General features: G+C 34.7%; 1 pseudogene; it reads right to left on the reverse strand.

Annotated features, from left to right (window-relative positions):
• Positions 1–7,018: 7,018 nt before the first annotated feature.
• Positions 7,019–7,681, reverse strand: LOC147629124 (uncharacterized; annotated as a pseudogene).
• Between the last annotated feature and the right edge of the window lie 1,718 nt (positions 7,682–9,399).

Below are 9,399 nucleotides of genomic sequence, written 5' to 3' on the forward strand. Positions count from 1 at the left end.
GACATCTTTGCCATAATGGCTTCATATCATGAAGGGGTATGTGGAGGGAACTTTGCCTTGAAATTAACTCTGAGAAAGATTCTTACTACAGGTTATGTGTGGCCCAGTTTGAGTGAGGATGTCTACCATTGGTGTAGAAGCTGTGAGCCATATCAGAAACAAGGGAGGAGAGTGTTGCACCATAAGTTCAGGAAACCCATTATTTCATATGGAACTTTTGAGAAATGAGGTTTAGATGAAATTGGTCCTCTACCCACACTGTTGCCAAGGTAGGACCTACATCTTAACTGGAGTGGATTACTTAACCAGGTGGGCTAAGAGTAGGTGTGTAAAAAGCATTCCTGCTAAGGAAGTGGCCAGGTTTGTCTTTGGAGGATATCTGTGCAAGATTCCGTATTCCCTTAGACTTGTTGATAGATCAAGGACTTGGTTTCAGAGGCCAGATTGTAGAAGAGCTTATGCAAAAATTGCACACTACACATAGGATTACAACCCCTTATTATCCACAATGTAATGGGCTAGTTGAAAGGTTCACTAGGGAGTTGTGTATATTGTTAAGAACATACCAAGAAATGGGAGCTACATGTATCTTCATCTATGTGGGCCTATAGGACAATTGTGAGAACAACTACATAATTTTCATCATACCACCTAGTTTTAGAAAGGAAGCCCTAATACCCATTGGAGTGGAAATCCCTAGACTGCAATTTCTATTAAAATATCAAGAGAGAGACATAGATGAATATAAAGAGAGGTTGATGGATCTTTAGGAGCTGCATTTGGCTACTCATCTGGCTACTAGGGAAGAAGCTCTGGACCACTACATCCAACTGAGCAATAGGATAGATGACCTGTTCAATGAGATAGTGAAAGGCATGAGAGAGGGGGATCTAGTGCTAATTAGGTATAACAACAAATTGGATAACACTTTCCAGAAAAATTCCAAATCAAGTGGGAAGGACCTTTCAAAGTTGTACACATTTATGAGAATGGAACTTACCAACTTATAGATCTAGATGATCGACTTCATTCAAGGAGAGTAAATGGCTATAGATTAAAGCCATATTGGTGTAGAGTCATGATAGATTTAGAGACAGAAGATGAAGACCTGCTTGATGATGAAGCTGCTATAGAAGGGCATGAAGAAGGTTGTTGGGAGCTGGATGTATTGTTTGCTGAAGATTGTGTCAAAGAGTCCATAGCCAATGGTTGAGCATGAATGCTTTGACCATAGGGGGGTTTGGTAAAAGATGATAGGGTTTTTTATGTGGCCAAGGGGATATGTTCCCAAGGAGATATGTTCCATGAAGATGCTCATCCCAACCCCAAGAAAAGAAAAAATACATTGGGTATGATCAAAAACCTCAAGAAACAGAGGATCTTGCATGGGTACCTGCACATTGATAACTCATTGTAGATCTGAGAGGTTTGCCAAATCTACAAACAGCTCTTCCACAACTTTTAGAGAGTAGACATGGATTCCCAATCAATCAAGACATTGAGAAATATATCGGGGAAGTACACAAACACTCTTTTTATTATTTTGCTTTAGGTTCTTTTGATATTAAATAAATAAATAGATAAGTGAGTCGATATAGGGCACGCTTAACGATGAGTAATTTTAAATTTCTTAATTATACATGATTGCCTTCGTCTATACGAATCATAGAATATACATGTTTGGTGGGGTAAAGAATTAGAAGATAGAATATTTGACTTAGTTTATGACTAGATTGTAGGTATAACCTTAATTAGGGGCTATTTTGCGAAGAGTTTATCTTTGCGTGTGTTTAAAATCAGATGTTGCGGCGGCGGTAAACACGAAAGTTTAAGAGGACAAGAAACTCTACAAGAGTGTATGAGACTCTAGAAAGCCAAATCCCTTTTGTTTTTGAGTTATTCGAGTACAAAGTGGGGCACTTGGCTAGTTTTGACAGCTTCATGCTGAAAACACAACTTTGGCCATTTTGAATGCTCTCAAAGAGACCTTAGAACTCATTTTTTAGAGAACCTTTATTGAGATATTTTTTTATAGAGAATTAGAATTCCTAAAACTTTATAGTTTTGACTTTTCTCTAATTCCAAATAGATTGGAAGATATTACTCTCTCGAAGAGACCAGTTGTTAGGCTTTGGCTTAGAAATTGCTATAAGATTGACTATCTTATCTATATATACCGGATGGACTAACGCATTAGTATAGTTAAGACTTAACTATAGTGACTAGAGATGATCTTGCTGGTTAGAACATGATCATTGACTATGTTAAAAATAAAGGTTCATGTATGACTTGAAAGAATTAAAAGACTAAGAGAAGTTTAAGGAATGTTTGAATTAAAATCTTATTTTTATACTGAATATTGATTTGAATATGCCTATCTTGAAAGATTATGGACTAGAGATGAGTGTAAGATGATATGTATGACTTGTGATTGCTTTGTTTTGGAATGAATGATTAATATGCATGTGTATGATGAGACTCGACATGAGATTTTGAGATTTGGGACAACTGTCCTTAGATAGGGAATGCTGGATAGAGAACGAGATTTATGCCCTCTCAGAGCCATGTGGTAGAACCTAGAGAGGACGAGATTCAGAAAGAGGCATACTCGGGATAGCCGCGATGTCCCCAATGTGGAGGTTGGGTGGATGGGCATCGGAGAAAGCCCTAGATTGGCTTGATTTTGGTGATTATGACTAACCATGTTCTCGAGCATGGTGATGATGATAGAATCTTGAGATAGACACATACATTGTGATTGATTGAGATGCTATGCTGTAATTGATAGAGATTTATATCATGTGAATGTTTATTTGAGATTACATGATTCTTTGCTTATGTGATAAGAATCTTGGATATGGCATCCATGCTTGTTTGCTCTTTGAAAATGTTGATTTGATTGTATTGCTATGTAGAAATAGCAGGATTAAGCGAGTTTAATATTTTTTTAAATTAAGTTATATGATTAGTTTCAGGACCATCACAGTTGGTATGAGAGCATAGATTAGACACTACGCACTTGCGGATGTTGCTGCATGAATTTCTGGGAGCTTTCCTTTGGCTTGATGGTTTGAGGGATCTACTCTTGTTTGCAACAAGAGTGTAGGATTTCTAACTTACATGAATTTCTGGGAGCTTTCCTTTGGCTTGATGGTTTGAGGGATCTACTCTTGTTTGCAACAAGAGTGGCCACCAATTCTTTAGAAGAGAGAATGGTCAAAAATTAATGAATTATTAAGAAATTCACAGTTTTGGGCTCTTGGGAGGAGTAGAGTAACAGTGCATAAAATACTATTAAGCTTCAACAAAGGGGGAGGCTTATTTTTATAGGAAAAAGTGAGCTTCTAACCAAGCAAATTGATTCTAGAATTTTCCAGATCAGTTTGGTCAATTTTTGACCATTTTTTGAGACAATTTTTTGGGTCAGTTTAGCTTACTTTTTGGAACTAGACTTGAATTAGAAGAGAGGAGAGATGAAATATCTCAATTTTTGGGAAATTAAAACTCCACCATACATGTGAAACAGGTGCCTCCTTTATGAGGGGGAATCCCCACTCTGAGGTGTCAAAAATTCATTTTTTTAGTATTTCCTTTGGTCCTTAGTCCCTCTTCATCTTATGTGAGTATTTACTCATTTTTGGGAGGGATTTTATTTATTTCTTCTATTTATCTCCTCCACACATTTGGATGAATCTGATTGGCTCCTCAAAACCTTAATTTAAAATTTTTAAAAAATCTGGACCCCTAGGATAAGGCCTTTTGAACACATTATAATTGATTTCTAATGCACCTTCTGAAATTGGACCCTTTCTCATTACCATCCTACAGAATATGAAACGGTATAATTTTCCTTCACTGAGTATTTACTTATTCATTTTTGAATATTCATGGGATTTAAACATAGGATTAAAGAGAACTCTTATTTTGATATAAAAATTCTGTATGCATCTATTTATGCATAAAATCCAACTTCTTTGGAAATAACACTTTTATATAAAAGAAAAATCCTTTTATGCATCTATTTATGCATTAAAAAAAATCAATTTTGATGAAAGTAACACTTTTATAATAATAAAAATTATTTTATACATCATTTTATGCATAAAAATTAATATTGGTGAAAGCAACACTTTTGCAATAAAAAAATTTCTTTTATGCATCATTTTATGCATAAAAATAAATATTTATGAAAGTGACACTTTTATAAAAAAACAAAAAATCTTTTATGCATCTATTTATGCATAAAAATCAATATTGATGAAAGTTACACTTTTATAATTAAAAAAATCTTTCATGCATCATTTTATGCATAAAAATCAATATTCATGAAAGTAACACTTTATAATTAAAAAAACTCTTTTATGCATCTATTTATGCATAAAAATCAATATTGATGAAAGTAACACTTTTATAATAAAAAAATTCTTTTATGCATCATTTTATGCATAAAAATCAATATTGATGAAAGTAACACTTTTATAATAAAAAAAATTCTTTTGTGCATCTATTTATGCAAAAAAACCAATATTGATGAAAGTAAAACTTTTATAATAATAAAAAATCTTTTATGCATCTATTTATGCATAAATATCAATATTGATGAAAGTAACACTTTTATAATAAAAAAAATTTCTTTTATGCATCATTTTATGCATAAAAATCAATATTGATGAAAGTAACACTTTAATAATTTTAAAAAAAATTTATGCATAAAAATTAATATTGATGAAAGTAACACTTTTATAATAAAAAAAATTCTTTTATGCATCGTTTCATGCATAAAAATCAATATTGATGAAACTAACACTTTTATCATTAAAAAAATATCCAATATACATCTTTCCATGTATAGAATTTAAATCGAATGAAAATCACTCTTTTATAATAATAAAAATAATCAATATGCATCTTTTTATGCATAGAATTTAAATCTAATGAAAATCACTCCTTCATTAGAAAGGTCTCGAAGAGTAGATTCCAAATGTCTAAACTCCACTCACTTATGAGTTGATTTGCAAAAAAAATACAATGAGCACATTTGTGTAGAGAGAGACTGTGTGCAAATCCTTAAAGGGCCCAATTTGAGTCCAAATTTTCCCTAATGTAAGGCAGAAGACCGAATTAGCCCCATTAGTTTCAAACAATCTTCCCAGTAACCAATCCCCCTAATACCTTTGTAACCCTATTCAACTTGAGACCCATTAGCCAAACCTTCCCCATGCCCCGTTAATGGTCTGGCAATCCCAAAAGAGATGTCTTCCATCCTCCAACGCTAATTTGCATCTAGGGGTCATAACCCAGAAGTGAAGTTTCTCAGTTTGTACCTGATAAGCAAAGCCCACATACTCCACAAGAAAAATTGGGCCTTCAAAATAATATCTACTTTCCATAGAAGTTTATTCACCTCCCTTTTCTAAGTGTACATGTTTGGACTTTTAATATAAAATCCCCCTCTATAAACTTACATAAAAATATACAATAAGTAACTATTTCTTTGATCCCCTTTTGCATGTATATACAACACATGATTCCTCTAATTCAAAACATTTCCGTCTATGAACTTAGGTGCTATGTTACATCACATACATATAAAGTTACCAACATCTCACCTACCCCCCCCCACGGTAGTGTACCAACGTCCCTAATGATGATGCATTGCATTTGATTTTGCAGATCTTCCCCACCCATTTGGAAACAATTTGACATGTTTTTCTAGCACCCTAATAGTGTTTTCTAATTTTAGCAACAATCATCCCAATCATGAGTCTAGAGCTACGTAGCATTATACAGGTTGTATAATGGATTTAGTACAAATAAGAGGGGTTATTTGTCGTTATCTCATTTAATTAGACGAATAACATTTTTTTTCTTTTTGATCGATTGATAAAATTATCAATCGATAACATTATTGATCGATAAACTTATTGATCGATCAAAAAACTAGTGTTATAAGCCACCGATCGATTATCTTTTTGACAGCTTATTGAGAGAGTGATTAGAGAGAGTACTTAGGGAGAGATTTGATAGTGCTTTGCAAGTTTAGGGTGATTAGCGTACATGTACACTGATTAGTAGGTATAATTACGAAGCTTTTCCTTTTTTGCTTTTTGTTTTTCTTTTTATGCTTTTAAAAAAAATCTAGTTATGTTCACTCTAGCACTCGTATGGGGTAGTTGTGACGACTCTAGTTAAACACTAATAATTGTTTAAGCTTACTGTGTCCACTCTGGTCTTTATCAACCAGTTGTGTCCATTTTACACTATAACATATTGGCCAGATACCGAGGCTAATCACCCAACGGTTTGGGCAGATAGTTTTTTTGGGGATTAACTTTTTGGTGAAAGTTATGGGACTCGGTATTAGAGTTGGTAATAGCCTCATTTAGAGTCCGTATATCAGAAAGTCGGAAATTAGCCTCGATATTAGAGTCGGTATTTGGAGAAAAATTTATTTATTTTTTGTATGTAGAAATTAGTGAAAAAGTAGAATATAAGCTTGAAACTATAAAATTATTCCTCTCGTTAATCTTCTGCTAAGTCTGAATGTGCAAAAATGTCTATATAGATCAGCTATCCACTCAATGCATCAATGAATTCAAGATTATTATCTGGTTCATATTCAACTTCAATTGAGGAGCCATGTATTGGAATTTCATCCACTTCATTACCTTGTTCATTCTCAGCTTGTACATGCTACACTGCATCATTATAATCAAGTGCGTCATTAGGACGTATAACTTCGACATCCTCATCATCTTTCTCTTCATTTTCGACATTGGATAGTGTCATACTTATTGTCAAAGTATCCATAGGGCCATGTATAAGCTCTTTGTCTTCATAAATTTGTTTGGAACGAGGAGAAAATTCAATAATGTACCACCACTTTTTGTCAATCAAATTTGGTTGAAAAATGGCCTGATATTTAATTTTTGACCATAGATATAAATTTTATGTACATATAAAATGTATGCAAGAATAACTAATTAATTATTATAAATATAACATAATTTATACATATCTATTCACAATGTTGTGGAAGAACGAAAGTATCACGTAGATCAGTCCATAATTTTGTGGAGTCAACTTCCACAAAACCTAACCTATCTCTATGGATAGTTGCACCTTGTCCTTCCATGATAACTTTAAACCATTGCACATCAAAGATGAACCTGTAAAAGGTTGACCGAAAATCTATTTTTAGAATATCTTGAATCAAGCCAAAATATTCTATATCTGATATACGGATGTTTGTGTCACTTGCACTTTTTTGGCTTTGTTGCTCAAACTTTGCCATCACTCCACAGTCAAATGTTGTACGATTTTTGTCTATCGGCTCCACTCAAAAATGCCATCCGTAGCATGACCATATTATTTGCATGAAAGAGTCATACAACAAATGCAAGTAATGTAGTAATGATCATTAATTATTTACATTTTCACTTCATCCTCTAGAGAACTCCCATTCGATGTCACTAGCTCTTTGACCCTCTTCTTGAGCCTTTGTTAAAGCATTCTCTAGCCATCATAGGCTCATGAAAGGAGGAAAATCCTCCAATTCCTCAAGGTACCTGATGTTTCATTGTGTATTTTGTCTCCTAGAGGCTTGTCGTGCATTTCTTAGTTCCACCTTCACATCTTCATACTTTTGAAGCCACTTTTCCATGGTAGGATGATTCAACATGCAAAACTTGTTGACCCTCTCTGCGAGTGTTGAATTCATTCTTTGATCCTTTCCTTTACCTTGAGGGACCTCACCAACTATCTTCTCATTGTCCTTATTTGTCCACAACTGAGGCATATCCTTGTCTTTTCGATCAAGGATCTCAGAAATGTACACTAGTGACTCTTGTATTAGCCACCCCTCAGCCATCACCCCTCATCCATGCTCCCCTCAGGTCTCATTGATGATCACACTAGGAAAGTGTGGGTTTACTTCATGAAGGAGAAACACTTAATCCCTCAACATTCTAATCTAATTATTAAAAATATAGGACAAGCATGATATCCACTAGTCACAAGACCTAAGAATCATTGAGAAAATTTCATTAGAACATACATTTATATTAAGAAAACATATATTTCTATTAAGAAAACATACATTACCTGAGCACTCTCCATAGCCAAGAAAGTCATGCATTGTCCACATTAAAATTCCCTTAATGTGTGCCTGACGTGTATTTCGAGGCTTTCTCATATCATGAATGGGGATTCCATCCCATAAAACTTGAAGCTCATCCACAAGTGGTCAGAAGAACACATCCATATTCTTAGCCTTGCACTTGCTAGGGACCAACAATGCCAATAGAAGATGTCCTTTTTTTATTGACAGCCAAGGAGGAATATTATAATTTACCGAAACTACTGGCCATATACTCTTAAGATGTAGAGTCCAACCCAAATGGATTCACTCCATCCATAGCAAGACCCAAATGCAAATTATGTGGTTCTCTCTTAAATTCTTGCCATCAATCCTCTATTGATCTACATGGGAGCCCAGCAACCAAGTGTTGGTGTTGGTGCTAGTGGTGGCCATTTACAAGGTTCTTGTGGTGGTGATTTATATGGAGACATCACCCAGGAGGATGCACAAGATTTATCTTAGTAACACAAACTCTTTTTTAGATATTTTTGTAGACTCAAAAACATTTCGTTGTAAAAGATGATTTAACGCTATAATGGCAACCTCTATTTTTGAAAATATATTGCAAAATTTGATGTTAGATAACATGTTATTGAGTAAGTATATCAAGTTGCATTACATGTTAGTGTGTAACATACCCATCTTCACTAATAAAGAAATGTCCATGTAATAGATAAATTTATGAGTTTTTATGGTATAAAAATTAATGATTTTATTAAATGAGTCATTTTTACTTAGAATCTTCAAATTTTGAGCCCAAATTTGAAATCTGCGCCCGATTTTACCCTGATATAGGATTTTATAGCATCCAAAACGGACACAGGATCAAGCTTATACGCAAATTTCAGTCATTTTTAGTTAAAAACGATGACCTTTAAACCTTAATAAATGCATGACCGGGCGTCCGATTGACGAACAGTCTACACCCCAATGACCAGGAGAACCTCCTAGACAAAAAAAAAAATTACCACCGGGGCGGTCTGGCATGCAAATCGAGGTCGGCATCCCAAATTTGGGAACCCCGTCCCAAAATTTGGACCATACACACTTACCAGGGTGCCCGTACGATGGCCGTACAAGAACCAAAGGACGGCCGCCCACTGTGTGGTCCACATGTACCGCTACGTAGACACCCATGCTGCCCTTAACCAGATAAGGTACATGCGTACTACTCCTTTCCCTGTTAACCGACACCGTACCTTTCCCCTAGATCCATGCAGGCCACTGATCTATAGCCTTTGTTGGTACACCATCCTTTC

This window comes from Cibotium barometz, chromosome 18, assembly GCF_041138505.1.
Source record: "Cibotium barometz isolate CiBa-2024 chromosome 18, ASM4113850v1, whole genome shotgun sequence".
Taxonomy (NCBI): Eukaryota; Viridiplantae; Streptophyta; class Polypodiopsida; order Cyatheales; family Cibotiaceae; genus Cibotium; species Cibotium barometz.